This window comes from Triticum urartu, chromosome 1A, assembly GCF_056163025.1.
Source record: "Triticum urartu cultivar PI428250 chromosome 1A, HENAU_Tu73, whole genome shotgun sequence".
In the NCBI taxonomy this organism is placed as follows: Eukaryota; Viridiplantae; Streptophyta; class Magnoliopsida; order Poales; family Poaceae; genus Triticum; species Triticum urartu.
The window spans coordinates 212,414,926-212,438,715 of record NC_141873.1 but is presented as its reverse complement, the minus strand read 5'-3'; the positions used below and the strand labels follow the sequence as shown (position 1 = coordinate 212,438,715).

The following is a 23,790-nucleotide window of genomic DNA, read 5'->3' as shown; positions in this document are numbered from 1 at the left end:
GGAAGGCTCGGCCTCTCGCCTAGTGTTTTGTTCCACTCTTGCCGCCCTAGTTTCCTTCATATCGGTGTTATGTTCCCGGATTTTTGCGTTCCGTACGCGGTTGGGTTATAATGGGAACCCCTTGATACTTCGCCTTGATTAAAGCTTTCCCAGTCATGCCCAACCTTGGTTTTACCATTTGCCACCTAGCCTTTTCTTTCCCTTGGGTTCTGCAGACTCAAGGGTCATCTTATTTTAACCCCCCGGGCCAGTGCTCCTCTGAGTGTTGGTCCACCTGTCAGCTACCGGTGGCCACCAGGGGCAACTCTGGGCTGGCCTACACGTACCTAAGACAATCTGAGTGTGCCCTGAGAAAGATATATGTGCAGCTCCTATCGGGATTTGTCGGCACATTCGGGCGGTGTTGCTGGTCTTGTTTTAACCTGTCGAAGTGTCTTGAGTTACCGAGATACCGAGTCTGATCGGAACGTCTTGGGAGGAGGTCTATTCCTTCGTTGACCGTGAGAGCTTGTCATGGGCTAAGTTGGGACTCCCCTGCAGGGATTGAACTTTTGAAAGCTGTGCCCACGGTTATGGGCAGATGGGAATTTGTTAATGTCCGGTTGTAGATAACTTGAACCTTAACTTAATTAAAATGAATCAACTGAGTGTGTTACCGTGATGGCCTCTTCTCGGTGGAGTCCGGGAAGTGGACACGGTGTTGGAGTAATGTTTGCGCAGGTTGTTCTCTAGTTTCTTGCTCGTGCTTTGCCCCCTCTTCTCGCTCTCTTTTGCGAATAAGTTAGCCACCATACTTGCTAGTCGCTTGCTGCAGCTCCACTCATATTTTACCTTGCCTTACCTATAAGCTCAAATAGTCTTGATCGCGAGGGTGCGAGATTGCTGAGTCCCTGTGGCTCACAGATTACTATTACACCAGATGCAGGGCCTGATGATTCCACTCCAGGAGACGCGTGTGAGCTCAAGTGGGAGTTCGACGAAGACTCTCAACGATACTATGTTTCCTTTCCTGACGATCAGTAGTGGTGCCCAGTTGGGGGTGAACGGGACCGTTGTCGCATGTTGGGTTCTCTTTTATTTTGGCGCCGTAGTCGGGCCTTGAGTGTATGGATGATGTAATGTTATTTATGTACTTGATTGACGTGGCGAGTGTAAGCCAACTATGTTATCTCCCTTTTATTATCATATTACATGGGATGTTGTGAAGATTGCCTAACTTGTGACATATGCCTTCAATGCGATTATGTCTCTAAGTCGTGCCTCGACACGTGGGAGCTATAGTCGCATCGAGGGTGTTACAAGTTGGTAATCAGAGCCTTCCCCGACCTTAGGAGCCCCATTGCTTGATCGTTTTTAGCGGCCGAGTTGTGTCTAGAAAAATGTTTTGAGTCTTTAGGAATTATATATCGGAGAGTTTAGGAATTCTTTTTACTTCCCAGTCTCCTCATCGCTCTGGTAAGGCATCCTGACGTAGAGTTTTGACTCTTTTCTTCTCAAATTTCACAAAAAAAAATTTAGGATCACACGGGTATCTTGGAATCGTTTCGATGGTTTTATGATGAGAACATTGTCTTGGTGCCTCCTGTTAGGGGTTTAGTGGAAGTGTCCCGGGGAGTTGAGCTCTGAGGTGTTGTCATCATAATTTTATCATTGTAGTTCTGGAATACCTGAGTCTAGTACGCCGACATCGAAAATCTCTTTTATGCAGTTCGTTGGTGAGATAACCTCGACGCCACCCAGTACTGGGGCGGGAGTTCGGGAGTATCGCCATAACTTGTATAACGGATGCTTTTCGAAGGTTGAGGTAGATGGTTTCCGAAGGTTTCTTGGTTATGTGTTGAAGGATGGATACAGCTGGATGTAGGATTGGCTAGTTTGGGTGAGATATTATGCTTCCCCTGTATCCCCAACACCTGATTGCATAACCGGAAAGGTTAGGAAGTTTCATAGGTGGGAATTCTAGTAGCTCTAGTTCTTCTTCCACGGATATTGGTTTGAGATTGGGATTTCTTACCGATTATTCATTCTTGATCCGTACCTTGTTGATTTATTTCTCTACCTTAATTCTACGTGGCTTCTCAATTTATGGATATGTGACCATTTCAAGAGGAATGCATTCGTTCATTTTGCTCGGATGTGAAGACTATATGTTGCAATTTTGTTGGATTCAGCTTCAATATTTATCTGTCAATGTGCTAATGGTGGTCAACCTCTTCAGGATGGATCCTCCAACGCGCACGACTCCGAATCCTGATCCGCCACCACCTCCACCTCCTCCAGAGGCATGGCAAGCTGTGATGGCCGCAACCAATGCAAACACACAGCTGATCATGCAAATTCTTCAAGAGCGCAATCAAGGCAGTCATGGGAATCAAGGCAACAATCAGAGTCACTTTGCTACACTCAACCAGTTCCTTGCTAACGGGCCAAAGAATTTCAGCAATTGTGTTAAGGAAACCGATGCTGACGATTGGCTTGTGGACCTGTGTAAGCATTTCGAGTGCAGTAACGTCAGGCCTGAGGACTTTGTCAAGTTCGCTTCCTTCCAACTCAAAGATCAAGCTACAGAATGGTTCCAGCAGTACAAGGATTCCAGAGGTGGACGTGTTATCACTTGGGATGATTTCCATCGAGATTTCCGAGCTCATCATATTCCGCAGAGCGTGGTTGAAAGCAAGCGTGAGGAATTCCGCAATCTGAAGCAAGGCTCTTTGTCTGCCTATGACTACAACAAGTTGTTCCAGAAGCTTGTCCGCTTTGCCAAGCAGGACATGCCTGATGAGAAGAGCATGATATATCAGTTCAGGGGTGGTCTCAGAGAAGAAATTCAGCTAGCTCTTGTCCTCTTCGAGCCCTTGAGATACGATGAGTTCTACAACATGGCACTGAAGCAAGAGGCTGCTCAGTTGAGGTGTGATGCTTCCAAGAAGCGAGTCAGAGATGCTACTCCTTCTTCCTCTACTCAAGTGGCCAAGCAGCAGAAGTTTTGGCTTCCTCTCCATTCCGTCAGCCGTATCAGCAGAAGAGCAAAGGTGGCAGTGGTTCTTCCCACCCACCCAACCCTGGCTTTCAGAACAAGACTTCGTCTCAAGCTCCAAGATCGAGTGCTCCGTATCACCGTCTACTTTCAGAGGTCACGTGCAACAAGTGCCAACAGAAGGGTCACTATGCCAACAAGTGTCTCAATCAGAGGCGTCTTCCTCCTCCTCCTCCTGTCAGATAGGCAAGTACAGCGGTGGTCAAGCATAATCCCAAGCATGCCAAGGTCAATTTGATGAATGCAGCTCAGGCAGAGGACTCATCATATGTGATCATGGGTAACCTTCCTGTTAATGATATTCCTGCAAAAGTTCTTTTTGACACGGGTGCATCGCATTGTTTCATCTCGAGACCGTTTTCATCGAAGCATGGTTTGCCTTTGCAAATTTTGCCTAGTCCTTTAGCAGTTGTCTCTCCCAGTAAGCGCATGCTTGCTAACTCCATTGCTCCGGATGTTACTATCACTTTGGGTGACTACAAGTTTCTATCTTCTCCAACGGTTCTCGGTGACTCAGATATTGATCTTATTCTCGGGATGGATTGGCTTTCTAAGCACAAGGCACATCTTGATTGTGCTGCCAGGCAGATTCAATTGACTCATTCGTCTGAGGATGTAATTGTCTTTGCCGCTCGGGATAATACTATCCGTCTGTTTTCTCTCAATGAGAAGGGTGAACTCGATGCCATCTCTCAAATTCCATTCGTTTGCGAATATCAAGATGTCTTTCCAGAAGAGCTCCCAGGAATGCCTCCGCACCGGCCAGTTGAATTCGTTATTGATCTTGAGCCTGGCACAGAACCTGTGTGCAAATGTCCTTACAAGCTCGGACCTGAAGAGTTGAAGGAGCTGAAGAAGCAACTCGATATACAAGAGAAAATGGGTCTCATCCGGCCTAGTTCTTCTCCGTGGGGTTGTGGTGTTCTTTTTGTGAAGAAGAAGGATGGAATGGACCGACTTTGTGTTGATTACCGTCTAGTGAACAAGAAGACCATCAAGAACAAATACCCACTTCCCAACATCAATGAGCTGTTCGAACAACTCAAAGGTGCCCAAGTATTCCCCAGCTTGATCTCCGTATGGGTTGTCACTAGATTCGCATTCGTGAAGAAGATATTCCCAAGACAGCATTCAGAACAAGCTTTGGTTCATATGAATACACTGTCATGTCTTTTGGCCTCGCCAATGCTCCTCCGACGTTCTCTCGCATGATGAACTTCATCTTCAATGCCTACACCAATGACTTCGTTTTGGTCTATCTCGATGACATTCTGGTTTTCTCCAAGAATAAGGAAGATCATGCCAAGCACTTGCGTTTGGTTCTCGACAAGCTGAGGGAACATCAGTTCTACGCCAAGTTCTCCAAGTGTGAATTTTGGCTTGATGAGGTTCTTTATCTTGGTCATATCATCTCTGCCAAGGGCATTGCCATGAATCCTAAGAAGGTGTCTGCAACTGTGAATTGGGAACCTCCTCAGAACGTGAAGCAACTCCGCAGTTTTCTCGGTCTCGCAAGCTATTGTCGAAGATTCGTTGAAAACTTTTCTAAGATCGCGAAGCCTCTCTAAAATCTTCTCCAGAAGCACGTCAAGTACGTTTGATCTCCGGAGTGTGATATTGCTTTCAACACTTTGAAAGAGAAATTGATCACTGCTCCAGTTCTGACTCCACCTGATGAATCCAAGCCGTACGAGGTCTTTTGTGATGCCTCTCTCCAAGGTCTTGGCGCAGTATTGATGCAAGAGAAGAAAGTTGTTGCTTATACATCTCGCTAGTTGAAGCCTAATGAGAAGAACTACCCCACTCATGATCTCGAGTTGGCGGCAGTTGTGCATGCTCTTTTGACTTGGAGACATCTTCTATTGGGAAGAAAAGTGGACATTTTCACTGATCACAAGAGTCTCAAGTACATCTTCACTCAGCCTAATCTCAACCTCAGACAAACTCGATGGGTCGAAATGATTCAAGAGTATAATCCGAGTATTGAGTATACTCCAGGCAAGGCCAATGTGATTGCTGACGCTTTGAGCAGGAAAGCTTACTTCAACAGTCTGATTCTCAAGCCTTATCAACCCGAGCTTTGTGAAGCTTTCCACAAACTTAATCTGCAAGTTGTTCCTCAAGGATTCCTCGCCAACCTTCTAGTCTCTCCTACCTTAGAAGACCAGATTCTCCAAGCCCAGCTTCTCGATGCTATGGTGAAAAAGGTGAAGATTGGGATTGCCAAGAGTCAGTCCAAGTACAAGTGCTACCGCCTTGATGACAAGGACACTCTCTTCTTCGAGGATCGTATTGTTGTGCCCAAAGGTGACCTCCGTAAAGTGATCATGAACGAGGCTCACAATTCTCTCCTCTCCAACCACCCTGGGAGCACGAAGATGTATCAGGACCTTAAGCAAGCTTATTGGTGGACTCGAATGAAGCGCGAGATCGCTCAATTCGTGAATGAATGTGATGTCTGCAGAAGAGTGAAGGCAGAACAACAAAGGCCAGCTGGTCTCCTCCAACCTCTTGCCATTCCAGAATGGAAGTTTGACCACATTGAGATGGACTTCGTGACTGGGTTTCCAAAGTCCAAGCGTGGAAATGATGCTATATTTGTTGTCATCGACAAACTCACCAAAGTGGCTCACTTTCCGCCTATCAAAGAGTCGATCACTGCAGCTCAATTGGCGGAACTCTATACCTCTCGTATTGTCTCTCTGCATGGTATTCCTCAAGTGATCTCTTCAGACCGTGGCAGCATCTTTACCTCGAAGTTTTGGGATTCTTTTCAGAAGGCCATGGGCACCAACATCCACTTCAGCACAGCTTTCCATCCCCAAACAAGCGGTCAAGTCGAGCGTGTCAACCACATTCTTGAAGATATGCTCAGGGCTTGTGTGATCTCCTTCGGCATGAAGTGGGAGGATTGTCTTCCTTATGCTGAATTCTCCTACAACAACTGTTTTCAAGCAAGTTCAGGCAAGGCCCCTTTTGAAATTCTGTATGGCAGGAAGTGTCGTGCCCCTCTCAACTGGTCTGAAACCGGTGAACGTCAGCTTTTGGGTAATGACTTAATCACAGAAGCAGAAGAAATGTGCAAAGTCATTCGAGATAACCTCAAAGCAGCCCAATCCCGCCAGAAGAGCTACTATGATAGTAAGCACCGTGATTTGGCTTTCGACATCGGAGATCATGTTTACCTCCGTGTCTCGCCTATGAAAGTTACTTGTCGCTTCGGTATCAAAGGGAAGCTTGCCCCTAGATACGTGGGACCATTCAAGATTGTCAGCAAGAGAGGTGACCTCGCCTATCAACTCGAGCTTCCTTCAAACTTTGCAAATGTTCATGACGTGTTCCATGTCTCTCAGCTTCGAAAGTGCTTCAAGACTCCTGACCACACCGTCAACTTCGAGGACATTGAGCTCCAAGAAGATCTCTCTTATCGTGAGCACCCAGTTGCTATTCTTGAAGGGACTGAACGCAAGACTCGCAACAAGTCAATCAAATTTCTCAAAGTCAAGTGGTCACACCATTCTGACCGTGAAGCTACCTGGGAACGCGAGGATCACCTCCGTTCTGAGTACCCGGTGTTCTTTCAGTCCTAGATCTCGGGACGAGATCCTTTCGTAGTGGTGGAGTGTTGTAACACCCCGGATATAACTTTCCCTATTTGTACTCCAACTCTTGCCGTTTCTGGCGCTAAGTTATTTTATTTCCTCGGGTTCGGGTTTTTGCCTCCGTGTGTTGTTGTCGTCGTTGTCATGCATCTCATATCATGTCATCATGTACATTGCATTTGCATACGTGTTCGTCTCATGCATTTGACCATTTTCCCCGTTGTCCGTTTTGCATTCCGGCGCTTCGTTCTCCTCCGGTGGCCATTTCTAGCTTTCTTTCCTGTGTGGGGATTAAACATTTCCGTATTGGACCGAGACTTGCGAAGCGGCCTTGGGTTACTACCGGTAGACCGCCTGTCAAGTTTCGTACCATTTGGACTTCGTTTGGTACTCCAACGGTTAACCGAGGGACCGAAAAGGCCTCGTGTGTGTTGCAGCCCAACACCCCTCCAATTTGGCCCAAAACCCACCAAACTCTGATCCATGTTCTAGAGCGTTCGATCACAATCGCGTGGCCGAAAACCGCACCTCATTTGGACTCTCCTTACTCCTCCTATGCCTATATATACACCCCCCATTCCGAATTCGCGGATCCTCTCCCCCCTAACCCTAAAAAATCCCAGATCCGCCGCCGCCGGACGTGTCCGGAGCGGGCCGGACAACGTCCGCCGCCCCGGCGCCCAGTCAGAAGCCGCCACGTGGCAAGCCGCCACCTCCGACACCGAGGCCCGCGAGGCCCATCCGGAGCCCTCCCGGCCCGAATCGCCCCGCCGCCGCCTACCGCCAGCCGCCGCCCTCCTCTTCGCGCCCGGCCGCCCGAGGCGCCGGAGCCGCCGCGCGCCGCTCGCCGCCGGCTGGTCGCCGCCCGAGCCGCCGCAGGAGCCCGCCGCGTCGCCCTAGCTCCGGCCGGTCCTAGCTCCGGCCGCTGCGGGGCCCTGCGCCGCCGCCCCGGCCGCCGGCGACCTCGCCCCCGCCGGCCGCCGTCCTCGTCCCCGCCGTCCTCAACTTCCGCGCCCGCCGCCGCCGTCGTGAACACTGCCGCCGGAGTTTGCCTCGGTTTCCATGCAAACCCTAGATCCAGATCCGGAGGTCGAATTTTTCTCTAAGTCCTAGAATTCTTTATCCGAGTTGCTCAGTTCGAGGCTCCGTAACTTTCCATCCGTAGCTCCAAATTGGGCGTATAGCATATCAAAATGTTCATCTCGGAGAGTACATCATTTCATTCCATGGCATCATTTTCATTTGAGTTCATCTTGACGCCCGAAATGCAGTTAGAAGAGGGCTACTTGAGTTAATTGTCAGATCTGTTACTCCGTTTAGCACTTTTGTCATTTTTGCCATGATTAATGTGTGCATGATATGCCCTTGAGTTCTTCATATGTTTTGTTAAGGGTTTGGTCATCTTTCCAGTGGTGCAACCCATGTATTTTTAGGATGTTTGTGGTGACTTGTGCAAGCTTGCAAAGTGAGGCACCCGGTAATTCTGTTTTCAGGGACTTAGTAATTTCACCAAGTCCTGGGATTGTTATCTCACGATGCCATATGTTCTTGTTGTTTCCTAGTGATCCGTGCCTCTTTTGAGGATGATCAGTAAGGGTGTTTTGTTAAACTTGTAGTGATCTATCTATCCATCTCTTTTTTTGCAATTATGGAGCAACCTAGCTTGAGTCAATCGAGCTCTACTTTTGCTTCGTTGTGAATCTGGGCAGATCGTCAACTTGTTTGCGATTTTGCCGATGTTATTGTAGTTGATCCGTGCATGTTATGCCATTGTTATTGCCATGTATAGCTTGTATTTTGTGCCTTCTTAAGGGTTGTATGCTTGTCTTGCCATGACTTTCAATGTGGTGAGTGCATCGAGCTCGTAAACATGCCTTCGTGAGTTATGTTTCAACATGTCCCAGTTTTCACTAAGTATGAAAACTGATTATGTTTTTGCTATGTTCGTGTGCTTGTTAGTATATTTTGTGATCCCTTTTGGCTCAAGGTCACTAAGGGACTTTTGTTAAGCTTGTTCAGTAGCTCCATGCCATTTCTTTCTTTGTCATGTTCAGGTCCTGTAGCATGTTGTTTTGTTGCTCCGAAGAGGGCTATATGATCTGAAATTCCAGACAAGTGTTAATTTCACTAAGTCTGAGATCTGTTTGCCATTTGCGTTTTTGCCATGCTTGTTTTAACCACCTAATGGAGGAATTAGCCGTAGCTCAGTGCTAGACTTTTGTTAAGCATCTTGTGTGAATCCCTGCCATGTATTTTGTTGTCATGTTTGGGTGCTGTAGCATGTTCATTTCATTGCATTTAGATGCCTACTTGCTGTAGATCGCAGACCGGTGTCATATTTGAATCGCTTGCCATTTCCAAACCGTAACTCCGATTCCGGCGTTCTTTATATCGTTTTCAAGCGATTTCATCTCACCTTTCCAGTGGCACACTTGGATTTCCAAGTTGGGGCCAGGTTCATGCATTTCCTGTCAAATCTTCCATTTTGCATCCCGCATAGCATATCATCATTTCATCATATTGCTTGGTCTTGCACGTGATTGATTGTATCCTTGTTGCTTGTTTGTCATGTTTGGGTAGAGTCGGGAGACGAGTTCGCTAACGAGGAGCCCGTTGAGTTTGCTTTTGAGGATCCAGTCAACTCTGACAACTGTGCAGGCAAGATGATCATACCCTCGAAATCACTACTATCTTTGCTATGCTAGTTTGCTTGCTCTTTTGCTATGCCATTGTTACGATGCCTACCACTTGCTTGCAAGCCTCCTAAATTGCCATGTCAAACCTCTAACCCACCATTGTCCTAGCAAACCGTTGATTTGCTATGTTACCGCTTTGCTCAGCCCCTCTTATAGCGTTGCTAGTTGCAGGTGAAGATTGGAAGCGTTCCTTGTTGGAACATTTATTTACTTGTTGGGATATCATTATATTGCCATGTTATCTTAATGCGTCTATATACTTGGTAAAGGGTGGACGGCTCGGCCTCTCGCCTAGTGTTTTGTTCCACTCTTGCCGCCCTAGTTTCCGTCATATCGGTGTTATGTTCCCGGATTTTTGCGTGCCTTACGTGGTTGGGTTATAATGGGAACCCCTTGATACTTAGCCTTGATTAAAGCTTTTCCAGCAATGCCCAACCTTGGTTTTACCATTTGCCACCCGGCCTTTTCTTTCCCTTGGGTTCTGCAGACTCAAGGGTCATCTTATTTTAACCCCCTCGGGCCAGTGCTCCTCTGAGTGTTGGTCCACCTGTCAGCTACCGGTGGCCACCAGGGGCAACTCTGGGCTGGCCTACCCGTACCTAAGACAATCTGAGTGTGCCCTGAGAAAGAGATATGTGCAGCTCCTATCGGGATTTGTTGGCACATTCGGGCGGTGTTGCTGGTCTTGTTTTAACCTGTCGAAGTGTCTTGAGTTACCGAGATACCGAGTCTGATCGGAACGTCTTGGGAGGAGGTCTATTCCTTCGTTGACCGTGAGAGCTTGTCATGGGCTAAGTTGGGACTCCTCTGCAGGGATTGAACTTTCGAAAGCCGTGCCCGCGGTTATGGGCAGATGGGAATTTGTTAATGTCCTGTTGTAGATAACTTGAACCTTAACTTAATTAAAATGAATCAACTGAGTATGTTACCGTGATGGCCTCTTCTCGGCGGAGTCCGGGAAGTGGACACGGTGTTGGAGTAATGTTTGCGCAGGTTGTTCTCTAGTTTCTCGCTCGTGCTTTGCCCCCTCTTCTCGCTCTCTTTTCCGAATAAGTTAGCCACCATACTTGCTAGTCGCTTGCTGCAGCTCCACTCATATTTTACCTTGCCTTACCTATAAGCTCAAATAGTCTTGATCACGAGGGTGCGAGATTGCTGAGTCCCTGTGGCTCACAGATTACTATTACACCAGATGCAGGGCCTGATGATTCCACTCCAGGAGACGCGTGTCAGCTCAAGTGGGAGTTCGACGAAGACTCTCAATGATATTATGTTTCCTTCCCCGACGATCAGTAGTGGTGCCCAGTTGGGGGTGAACGGGACCGTTGTCGCATGTTGGGTTCTCTTTTATTTTGGCGCCGTAGTCGGGCCTTGAGTATATGGATGATGTAATGTTATTTATGTACTTGATTGACGTGGCGAGTGTAAGCCAACTATGTTATCTCCCTTTTATTATCATATTACATGGGATGTTGTGAAGATTGCCTAACTTGCGACATATGCCTTCAATGCGATTATGTCTCTAAGTCGTGCCTCGACACGTGGGAGCTATAGTCGCATCGAGGGTGTTACATTGCCCTGCGGCGGCCCCTCCTTCACCAGCTTCTCGACGTCCATCTTGGCCCAGTGCACCTTCACACGGGCAAAAGCTCGGCGTGCACCTTCGATGCAGACGGACCACTTTATGACTTCCAGCCATGGGCAGGCATCCACAAGCCGCCTCACCAGGCCGAAGTAGCTGTTGGGAAGGGAGTCGCCAGGCCACATCCGCACTATAGGGCCCCTCATGGCCTGTTCGACCGCCTTGTGCAGCTCGACCACCTGCTTTAGCTGGTCGCTCATAGGCATCGGGTGTTCGGTCCCAGTATACTGAGACCAGAACAACCTCTCCGTCGAGCTTCCCTCCTCGGCCTGGTAGTACTTTGCGACATCCGACACACTGTGGGGCAAATCTGCGAATGCTCCTGGAGAGCTCCGGACTCGGGTAAGTAACAAGTAATTTATTTTCACATGCTTGCTTTGCATAATGAGTGCCTTACCCGCTGCTATCATCCTCATCACCTCAATTTCCTGGAGGGCCTTTTGGGCTTCAGCCTTGGCATGCTTTGTGCTCTCGAGGGCCGCGGCAAGCTCGGACTCTCGCGTCTTTGAGTCAAGCTCCAAAGTTCGTGCTTCTTCACGAGAGCCTGGAGCTCTTGCTGCACCTCGCCCACCCGTGCCTCTTGTTCCTCCCGCTCGGTGCGCTCCTTGGCCGCTTTGTTTTCGGCCTCGGACAGCGCTTGCTTCAGGGTCGTCACTTCAGTCGTGGCCTGTAACGCCCTCGATGCGGCTATATCTCCCACATGTCGAAGCACGACTTAGAGGCATAACCGCATTGAAAGCAATGTCGCAAGTGAGGTAATCTTCACACAACCCATGTAATACATAAGGGAAAGAGATACATAGTTGGCTTACAATCGCCACTCCACACAATTACATAAATAAAGCATTACATCAACCAAATACATACAAGGTCCGACTACGGAACCAAAATAAAAGAAGACTACCCCAATTGCTACATAGATCCCCGATCGACCCCAACAGGGCTCCACTACTGATTGACTAGACGAAAGAACGTAAAGGACAAGATCTTCATCGAGCTCCTCCTGAGCTTGGTTGCGTCACCTGGAATGGCATCATCGGCACCTGCAAGCTGGTTTTGGAAGTATCTGTGAGTCACGGGGACTCAGCAATCTCGCACCCTCGCGATCAAGACTATTTAAGCTTATGGGTAAGGTAAAAGTATGATGTGGAGCTGCAGCAAGCGACTAACATATTACGTGGCAAACATACGCAAATGAGATTGAGAAGAGAAGGCAAAGCGCGATCGAGAAACTATGATCAAGAAGTGATCCTAGAACAACCTACGTCAAACATAACTCCAACACCGTGTTCACTTCCCGGACTCCTCCGGAAAGAGACCATCAAGGTTACACGCGCGGTTGATGTATTTTAATTAAGATCAACTTCAGGTTTTCTACAACCGGACGTTAACAAATTCCCATCTGCCCATAACCGCGGGCATGGCTTTCGAAAGTTCAAAACCCTGCAGGGGAGTCCCAACTTAGCCCATCACAAGCTCTCATGGTCAATGAAGGATATTCCTTCTCCCGAGACATTCCGATCAGACTCGGTATCCCGGTTCTACAAGACATCCTCGACAATGGTAAAACAAGTCCAGCAACACCGCCCGAATGTGCCGACAAATCCCGATAGGAGCTGCACATATCTCGTTCTCAGGGCACACTCAGATGAGACATCCTACGAGTAAAACCAACCCTCAAGTTGCCCCGAGGTGGCCCCGCAGTCTACTCGGTTGGACCAACACTCATAGGAGCACTGGCCCAGGGGGGGTTAAAATAAAGATGACCCTTGAGTCTGCAGAACCCGAGGGAAAGAAAAAGGCTAGGTGGCGAATGGTAAAACCAATGTTGGGCATTGCTGGAGGAGTTTTATTCAAGGCGAACTGTCAAGGGGTTCCCATTATAACCCAACCGTGTAAGGAACGCAAAATCCGGGAACATAACACCGATATGACGGAAACTAGGGCGGCAAGAGTGGAACAAAACACCAGGCATAAGGCCGAGCCTTCCACCCTTTACCAAGTATATAGATGCACTAATTAAATAAGTGATATTGTGATATCCCAACAAGTAAACCTGTTCCAACAAGGAACAATATCTCCATGTTCCAACAAGGAACAAACTTCAATCTTCACCTGCAACTAACAACGCTATAAGAGGGGCTGAGCAAAGCGGTAACATAGCCAAACAACGGTTTGCTAGGACAAGGTGGGTTAGAGGCTTGGTTCAACAATATGGGAGGCATGATAAGCAAGTGGTAGGTATCGCAGCATAGGCATGGCAAAAGAGCGAGCAACTAGCAAGCAAAGATAGAAGTGATTTCGAGGGTATGGTCATCTTGCCTGAAATGCAGCAAGGAAGAAGAACGAGTCCATGAAGAAGACAAACGGACGAAGTCGAACGGATCCTCACAAACGCGACGTTAACGGAACTAACCCGAAGGAGCAACACCGGAAAGAAGCAAACAACATAGTAAAACAACCCTCACATAAACATGGCATGATGCACAATCAAGTATGATGCATCTCCGGTTTAAAGAAGCATGGCATGGCAAAGTGCAACAAATAATACTACAAATTAAGTGGAGCTCAATATGCATCGGGATGCATATTGACGAAACACCACATCAATTATTTAGTTCTCTCTCGGTTAGGGTACTCAACAATATTAAAGGTTGTTAAACATGGCAAGAGAAGAAGCAAAAGGAAATTATCTAACTAAACAAGTTTAAATGGGGCCAGAACAAACAACAATTCCGGCAAATCCCCATATGCATTAGTAAATAAATGCAACAACAAACTAAACATTTTAATTGTTGTTATCATGATGCGGATGACATGAACAAGTTTATGAAATTTTTATTTAAAGTTTACAAGAGCATTATGAAGCATTTGTCATCGTGGCGGAAACGAAAGGGGTGCCACGGCAACGATAACGAAAATGGTGCCACGGCAGCGTTCCGGTTCCGGTAATCTCGATTGAGATACCGATGCAAAGGAGAAGTGTGGGGATGCGTGTAAAAGATGGTGGGGCGCTCCCGCATACCGGGTGTCCCATGAGTAGATGACATGGAAGCGAGAGACACTACAGACATGGTGCAGACAAAGGGTGCAACTCATACAACACGCAACATTCGTCCACGACGGTCGTCTCGAAAGTTATACCTTTGAGGCGTGCCCTATCGGAGGGGTTCAAGTTCGATGCGGTGTAGGGGAAGTAGACGTTCTCGGGACGTTCTGTAGTGGAAGTAGGGGTTCACACGACGGTAGTCGAAGTAGTCGTCCTATCGTTCATCGGCGATCATCGGAGCGGTAGTGGAAGTAGAGGCTCACGACGTCTTGTCGAAAAACACGGCGGCGGTAGTCGTACACAATCGTAGATGTTCAGGGTCGTCGGGGTACTTGTCGGTCGGGTCTTGACGGTCTCGTTTTTGCGACGGTAGTCGTGCTAGTCGGCGGTAGTGAAACTTGATGGTCCGAGGGCTCCGGGCATCGTGGTACTTGTCGCAACACCGTGTAGTCGTACATTTGAAGAGGAACTTGGCCATCCAAATGGTCACACTTGTTGTCGTGGAACTTGTCGGTCCATGAAGTCGATCTCCCGCGTCTGGTCATACACGTATCGACGAGGTACTTAACGTTTCGGTCTGCAGTCGTTCGAGCGTCTGTGTGGTCTTGCCGGTGGGGTACTTGGCGCTTGCGGTCCAACTCCAAGGTCATAGTCGTGTAGTCGAACTTGACGAAAAAAATGGGTCTCGTTGGGGACTTTGAATCCATCGGGAACTTGGTGGTACTTGGCGTTTCTCGGTCCTGTGGTTCGTGGTGTAGCCAAACTCGAGGAGGTCCAAGGAGGCACCAGATGGAGGTGGAGGCTCCAGCTCGGGGAGGAGGTCGAGGCCGACAGGTACGGGCGCGCAGGCCGATCCGGGCGGAGGCACGCAGGATCCCGTCGGCGGCGTGGCCTTGAGACGACGCGCCATGGGGATTGGTTCCCTGGATGGCATCTGGCGGCGCTGGAAGAAAACATCAGCGGGGTTGCGAAGAGGCAAGGTGGAGGAGGAGCTGGCGGCGCTGCAGGCTCGCGGCGAGGAAGGAGGCACAGGCGTGCGGGCATGAGCTCGGGGCAGTGGCACCATGGCATGGCCCAAGGTCGCGAAGAATGTGGGGACGTGGGGAGGAGGCGAGATGGCGCGGCAGTGGCCTGGCTACCATCAAGGAGACGGGCGGCAGCTTCAATGGCCGGCCGGCGAGGCCATGGCCTTAGCGCAGAGGAGCCACCCCGGGGGAAGAAGAAGGAGCGGAGGACGACGGGGTTTGGAGGAGGATGAGCGAGGGGCGCGAGGGTGTAGGGCGGCGGCCTACGGGCGACTGAAGAGAGGAGGAGAGGGATCGAGGGAGGAGCGAGATGAGGGAGAGATCGATGGGGAGCTGGGATCGGGCAGAGGAGGGAACGAGCGCGGTGCCTCCTCTCCTGGCGGCGCGAGGGAGGGGTCGAGAGGGAGAGGTGCGCGAGGGATCGGGCTAAGGCAGCGCTAGGGTTAGGATTAGATGGGCCGGTGCGGGAGGCCTAGTGGGAGGAGGTCTAACAGGCCGGATGGTGATGGAGAGGCCCAGGTGGGCTGCGGCTGGCCCGAAACTGCTGTTTCCTCTTTCTTTAATTTTCTTCAAGCAGAAAATAAATAGAAAATCACAGGGGAAAAGGAGAGGTGTATGAGAAATATAAAAATATGCTCATGACCTTGAATTCATGCCCTATTTGATAAAATTGGTTTGGACATTTTAGAGGTAGAAAAATAAAACAAGTTTAAATATGATTCAAACTTGAGGCATTTTTGAACCTAACCAAAACAACTCCAAAGGATTTGAAATTTGACAGAGAGCGTTTAGGCATGGAGAACTAGCACCAGGAAAAGAATGAACATTAATGGAGGAGCAGGAAAAGGACACTTGCCAAAATGAAAGAAAGAAGAAGGAAGGAGCAGGGCAAGATGGCACTTGCAAAAAGAAAGAAAAAAGAAGGAAGGAAAAGGTGGTGATGCATGGATCTCAAATGGGGCATGCAACAAAATGTCATGCATGAAATGATGCAATGCAAAATATGCAATGATGAATGCAACAAGCTAAACAAATCACACAACGAAAACCCGGAAACCCTGGAAGGCAACTGGAGCTCCAGTCTTGGGGCGTTACATGGCCCCTGGCACATCCATGATGATCCTATCATTTTTGCAACCGCATCTTTATATATATATATACATATAGACAAGGTATTACTTACCTTTGTTCTCCTCGAGCTGCCTCTTGGTAAGGCCGAGCTCTTTCTCGGACCGCTGGAGGTTCTGCTTCAGTGCGGCGACCTCCGCAGTCAGTGCGGCAGAGGTTAGTAGCGAAGCCTGCATTTGCATATAGACATACTTATATTGGACTCCTGCAGATATTATTTGATCCTCTATTCGGCTTTTCTTTGTGAACACCAAACAGAGCATCAGGGGCTACTGTCTATGCGATAATATTTTCCTATATTTTAAATACTTACGTCAAAGCCTGTTAGAAGGCTGGCACAGGCTTCAGTCAGTCCGCTCTTGGCGGACTGAACCTTCTTGATCACTGCACTCATAATAGTGCGGTGCTCTTCATCGATGGAAGCGGCGCAGAGCGCTCCCAGCAGGTTGCCCGGTGCCTCTGGATGGACAGAGGTCACCGGCATGGGCGGCTTGCCCCTCTTGGAAGGGGGCTGCCTGCCAGAGTCCGGAACCACTGGAGGTTCCGGCACGGTGTTCGGCTGAGGTCCGAACTTGGAGCCCTTGGGAGTCTTGCTCCCTTTGCGCCTGGAGTCCGGCAGGTCGCCTTGAGGCGCCTCCAGGACTATCTCCCCCCGGCTCGGTGCCCCTTGAGACAATACCTCGACATTGTCCATAGGGCGAGGAGAGGAGGCGGGTGGAAGTGACTCACTATTCACATCCGACGAGTCTAGGGAACCGTCCGACGAGGATACGTCGATACGGGCTTGGGGCGGACTGCATGATCATATTCGACGTTAGGAGAAGCAGTGCAGTAAAAGTATGCTATGAGTTACTCGGGTATCCGAATACTTACGACTTTGCTAGGGGTTTGGCCCTGAGTAACCACTCGTCTTCACTGTCGGCGGCGGTGGTGGAACAGTCCGGAAGAAGAGTCCTCCCCTTCTTGGACCCTTTGGCCTCCCCGGTTGGGGCGGCCTTCCTTTTCTTGTCTCCCCCGGCTGGAGGGGGAGAATCTTCATCTTCCTCCCCCTCGTTTTCACGGGGGGAGGGCGTCTCGGAGTTATCGGACAATGAGTCCGATACCACCTGGCACCGGGAACTCTTTCGGGTTCCCGTGGCCTTCTTCTTGATCTTCTTCTCCGGCACCTCATAGGGAGCCGGAGTCCGCATCTCCGTGAGGAGAGCGTCTGCAGGGTCTTCGGGCAGAGGGGCCGGACAGTCAATCGGCTCCGATGTCTCCACCCAGTCCTGTCAAAGGCATGGGAGCTCAGACCCCGCACATGGTTAAACTATGGAAAATAAAATACCCTACAAGATGTACAGAACTTACCGGATTCGCAGGGCGCATCACGCTTAGCCCGCGGTCCTCGGTAAGGGGAGAGGGGACCTCGACGCCCTTGAACAGCACCTTCCAGACGTCCTTATGCGTCATTTCGAAGAGCTTGCGTAGAGTCTGGTGCTGGGCCGGGTCGAACTCCCATAAGTTGAAAGCCCGTTGTGGACACGGGAGGATCCGGCGGAAGAGCATGACCTAGACTATGTTGACAAGCTTGAGTTTCTTGCTTATCATGTTCCGGATACACTTCTGGAGTCCGTCCAGCTCCACCGATGAGCCCCAGGACAGGCCCTTCTCCTTCCAGGAAGTGAGCCGCGTGGGGATTCCGGATCAAAACTCAGGGGCCGCCACCCAGTTAGTGTCGCGCGGCTCGGTGATGTAGAACCACCCCGATTGCCACCCCTTTATGGTCTCCACGAAGGAGCCCTCGAGCCATGTAACGTTGGGAATTTTGCCCACCATGGCTCTGCCGCATTCCGCTTGTTGGCCGCCTACTACCTTCGGCTTGACATTAAAGGTCTTCGGCCACAGGCCGAAGTGGGGCCGGATGCGGAGGAAAGCCTCACACACGACGATGAACGCCGAGATGTTAAGGATGAAATTCGGGGCCAGATCATGAAAGTCCAGCCCATAATAGAACATAAGGTCACAGACGAATGGATGGAGGGGAAACCCCAGTCCGCGGACGAAGTGGGGGAGGAAAACCACCCTTTCGTAAGGTTCTGGCGTAGGGATGATCTTCCCCGTAGCTGGCAGCCGGTGCACGATATCCACGGCTAAGTATCGGGCCCCGCGTAGCTTTTTGATGTCTCCCTCCGTGATGGAGGAGACCATCCACTTGCCTCCCTCTCCGGACATGTTTGGAGAGAGTTGAGGAGAAGGATGTGGACTTGGGTGCTGGAGCTCGAGTGTGCGAGAATGGATGAGCAAGGAGGAAGAAGGCATGGGTAGAAAAAGGTGAACCCTTATCCCTTTATAAGAGCGGACGAAAGTATGCGCCCCCACCAGCCTGGTAAAACTCGCTTATCCCCCAAGCACCGTAATTGATGGCGCGGTTGGGTTACCCACGTCCGTATTGATGGGAATCCCGTAATAAGGGGACACGATCTCTACTTCGACAAGACGTGCCAAGGAAACCGCCTCGCGAAACACGCTGAGGTTGGTTGTGAAAAACGATTCGAATGGTGACCTGGCTGTGGTGTGATGTCACACTACGGAATGCGTCGGCAGATTAGAATTGTAAAAATATTATTCTCTCTACGGTGGTGTGTGGAACTTGTTTTGCAGAGCCGGACACGATCCTCGTGTTCAAAATATTCTATGAAGTATTCGGAGGAGGAACACGCCTTGCAATGCCGAAGACGATCTGCGCGCTGGACTCATCGTCACTGAAGCCTAGTTCAGGGGCTACTGAGGGAGTCCTGGATTAGGGGGTATCCGGACAGCCGAATTATATCCTTTGTCCGGACTGTTGGACTATAAAGATACAAGATTGAAGACTTCATCCTGTGTCCGGATGGGACTCTCCTTGGCGTGGAAGGCAAGCTTGGCAATATGGATATGTAGATCTCCTTCCTTGTAACCAACTCTATGTAACCCTAGCCCCCTCCAGTGTCTATATAAACCGAAGGGTTTTAGTCCGTAGGACAACATACAATCATACCATAGGCTAGCTTCTAGGGTTTAGCCCCTTAGATCTCGTGGTAGATCAACTCTTGTACTACTCATATTATCAAGAACAATCAAGCAGGACGTAGGGTATTACCTCCATCAAGAGGGCCCGAACCTGGGTAAAACATCGTGTCCCCTGCCTCCTGTTACCATCCGCCTTAGACGCACAGTTCGGGACCCCCTACCCGAGATCCGCCGGTTTTGACACCGACAGGCGCCCTTTACTGCCTCTCCTCCCCCTCCCACCTATATATTTGTGGGGAGGGAGTGCCGAGGACACACAACAACAATCATAGCCGTATGCGGCGCCCCCTCCACAGTTTACACCCCTGGTCATAGTTTTACGGTGCTTAGGCGAAGCCCTGCAAGAATCACCTCACCATCAATCACCACACCGTTGTGCTGACTGAGCTCATCTACTTCCTCGAAACCTTGCTGGATCATGAAGGCAAGGGACATCATCGCGCTGAACGTGTGTAGAACTAGGAGGTGTCGTACGTTCGGTGCTTGATCGGTCGGAGCTATAAGAAGTTCGACTACATCAACCGCGTTATCAAACGCTTCCGCTTTCGGTCTACGAGCGCACGTAGACACACTCTCCCACTCTCATTGGTAAGCATCTCCTAGATAGATCTTGCGTGAGCGTAGGAATTTTTTTGTAATCGCTTGCTACGTTTCCCAATAGTGGCATCCGAGCCATGTCTATGCGTAGATGATATGCATGAGTAGAACACAAAGAGTTGTGGGCGGTGATGGTCATACTACTTACCACCAACGTCTTATTTGGATTCAGCGGTATTGTGGGATGAAGCGGCCCGGACCAACCTTACATGTCCACGCACATGAGACCGGTTCCACCGATAGACATGCAACTAGTTTTGCATAAAGGTGACTGGTGGGTGTATGTTTCTCCTACTTTAGTTGAATCCAATTTGACTGCGGCTGGTCGTTGAAGAAGGTTAAAATAGCAAACTTGACTAAACACCGTTGTGGTTTTGATGCGTAGGTAAGAACGATTCTTGCTAGAAGCCCGTAGCAGCCACGTAAAACTTGCAACACCAAAGTAGAGGACGTCTAACTTGTTTTTGCAGGGCAAGTTGTGATGTGATATGGTCAAGACATGATGTGATATACGTTATTGTATGGGATCATCATGTTTTGTAGAAGTTACTGGCAACCACAAGAGCCTTATGGTTGTCTCTTTATTGTATGAAATTCAAACGCCATGTAATTGCTTTACTTTATCACTATGCGTTAGCGATAGTTGTAGAAGCAATAGTTGGTGAGACGACCGCGACGCTACGATGGAGATCAAGGTGTCAAGCTAGTGACGATGGAGATCATGACGATGCTTTGGAGATGGAGATCGAAAGCACAAGATGATGATGGCCATATCATGTCACATATTTTGATTGCATGTGATGTTTATCTTTTATGCATCTTATTTTGCTTAGTACGGCGGTAGCATTATAAGATGATCCCTTAACTAAATTTCAAGGTATAAGTGTTCTCCCTGAGTATGCACCGTTGTGACGGTTCATCGTGTTGAGACACCATGTGATGATCGGGTGTGATAGACTCTACGTTCACATACAACGGGCCCAAGACAGTTTTGCACATGTGGAATACTTGGATTAAACTTGACGATCCTGGCATGTACAAACATGGCCTCGGAACACTAGAGACCAAAAGGCCGAACGTGAATCATATAATAGATATGATGAACATAGAGATGTTCACCATTGATGACTACTCCATCTCACGTGATGATCGGCCAAGGTTTAGTTGATTTGGATCACATATGATTTAGATGACTTGAGGGGTGTCTATCTAAGTGGGAGTTCTTAAGTAATTTGATTAATTGAACTTAATTTGTCATGATCTTAGTCCTGATAGTATTTGCATATCTATGTTGTAGATCAATAGCTCACGATATAGCTCCTATATATTTGTGATATGTTCCTAGAGAAAAGTTGAAAGATGATAGTAGCACTAATGCGAACTGGGTCCGTGATCTAAGGATTATCCTCGTTGTTGCACAGAAGAATTATGTCCTTGATGCACCGCTGAGTAACAGAGATATTGCAGGAGCAGATGCAGACGTTATGAACATTTCACAAGTTCGATATGATGACTACTTAATAGTTTAGTGCGCCATGATTTATGGCTTAGAACCTGGACTTCAAAATTTTTTTGAACACCACAGAGCATATGAGATGTTCCAAGAGCTGAAATTGGTATTTCAGACTCATGCCCGTGTCAAGAGGTATGAGACCTCTGACAAGTACTTTGCCTACAAGATGGAGGAGAATAGCTCAGCTACTGAGCATGTGCTTAGAATGTCTGGGCACTACAATCTCTTGAATCAAGTGGGAGTTAATCTTCCAGATAAGATAGTGATTGACAGAGTTCTCTAGTCACTATCACCAAGCTACTAGAACTTCGTGATGAACTATAATGTGCAAGGGATAACGGAAAAAAAATTCCCGAGCTCTACGTGATGCTGAAATCGGCGAAGGTAGAAATCAAGAAAGAGCATCAAGTGTTGATGGTTAACAAGACCACTAGTTTCAAGAAAAAGGGAAAACAGAAAAGAAAGGGAACTTCAAAAAGAATGACAAACAAGCTGCCACTCCCGTGAAGAAGCCTGTCGGTGTCAAAACCGGCGGATCTCGGGTAGGGGGTCCCGAACTGTGCGCCTAGGATCGATGGTAACAGGAGACGGGGGACACGATGTTTACCCAGGTTCGGGCCCTCTCTATGGAGGTAATACCCTACTTCTTGCTTGATTGATCTTGATGAATATGAGTATTACAAGAGTTGATCTACCATGAGATCGTAATGACTAAACCCTAGAAGTCTATCCTATGAGTATATGGTAATGAATCTGTCCTATCCGGACTATGCCCTCCGGTTTATATAGACACCGGAGAGATCTAGGGTTACATGGAGTCGGTTACATAGGAGGAACTCTTCATAATCAGTTGCCTGGCTTGCCTTCCATGCCAAGTAGAGTCCAATCCGGACACGGATATAGTCTTCGGTCTTCGTGTCTTCACAGCCCATTAGTCCGACCCATGGATAACAGGCCAGACGCCCGAGGACCCTTTAGTCCAGGACTCCCTTAGTAGCCCCCTGAACCTGACTTCATTGACGAGGAGTCCGGCGCGCAAAATGTCTTCGGCATTGCAAGGCGGGTTCCCCTTCTTTCGAACTTCGAAGATAGTCTTCGGACGTGATGATTGTATCCTAACCTGTTACACACCATGCACAACTTCAGAGAGAATATATATTTTCCACACGAGTTTTATCCACTGACAGCTTTCGGCAATGTGATATCATGCCCGTCTAGTCATAATTTCAAACCGTTTTTCTTCTGCCATCCCACGTTTCAAAACACGGTTGCTACTGGCATGTCTTGTCGAAGCAGAGATCGTGTCCCCTTTTTGCGGGTTTCTCATCAATGCGGGCATGGGTAACCCAACCGTGTCGTTTACACGGCCCTTGGGAATAGGGGAGTTTAAGGCGAGTAGAGGGGCTTTCGACATTCGCGACCTCTACAAGGGGGTAAGGACTCACTTCTTCCACCCACGCCATTTCTCTTCCTCAGCCCTTCCGTCCCTGAGCTCCAGCGCCCAAGCTTCAGATTCTCTCTCGTTCGAAGAAATACTCAAAAGATGTCCGGATCCGGAGCTGGAGGTAGGTGGATGACTTCTTCCGCCAGGAAGAAGGATATCAAGGATCTCCGGGAGGCCGGATATTTGGCCAAAGAGATCACTCATCGACTCCCGGCCAAGGGACAGATCGTCTCCACTCCAGAGCCCCATGAGAGGGTTGTGTTTCTCACAAACTTCGTCCTTGGGCTTGGGTTCCCCCTTCACCCATTCGTCCGCGGGTTGATGTTTTACTATGGGCTAGATTTTCATGACCTAGCCGCTAACTTCATCCTCAATATCTCGGCGTTTATCGTCATTTGTGAGGCTTTCCTCCGCATCCCGCCTCACTTCGTCATGTGGCTGAAGACCTTCAATGTGAGGCCGAAGGTAGTGCGCGGTCAACAAGCAGAGTGCGGAGGCGCCATGGTAAGCAAGATGCCCAACGTCACCTGGCCCGAAGGCTCGTCCGCGGAGACGGTGAAGGGGTGGCAATCTGGGTGGTTTTATATCACCGAGCCGTGCAACGACAACTGGGCGGCAGCCCCATAATTTCGATCTGGATCCCCGATGCGGCTCACTTCTTGGCAAGAGCGGGGCCTAACCTAGGGGCCCTTGGCCGAGCTGACAGGGCTCCAGACATGCATCCAGAACATGATAGAGAACAAGATCAAGGTTGTCACCTTAGTCCAGGTTATGCTTGTTCATCGGATCCTTCCGTGCCAACGCCGGACTTACAGTTTGTGGGACTTCGAGCTGGCCAAGCACCAGATGCTACTGGAGCCCTTTGGCACAACGCACGAAGAATTCTGGAAGGTGCTATTCAAGGCCGGCGAGACGCCACCGCCTGCGACCGAAGACCGTGGGCTTAGCTTAAAGCGTCAACCCAATCCGGTCAGTTCCTTTAATGTCTTTAAGGAGTATCTCCTAC

General features: G+C 49.1%; 1 pseudogene; it reads left to right on the top strand.

Annotated features, from left to right (window-relative positions):
* The window catches only part of LOC147990619 (putative helicase MAGATAMA 3), a 118,287-nt pseudogene extending 103,215 nt beyond the window's left edge, over nucleotides 1-15,072 (top strand).
* The last annotated feature ends 8,718 nt before the right edge of the window (nucleotides 15,073-23,790 follow it).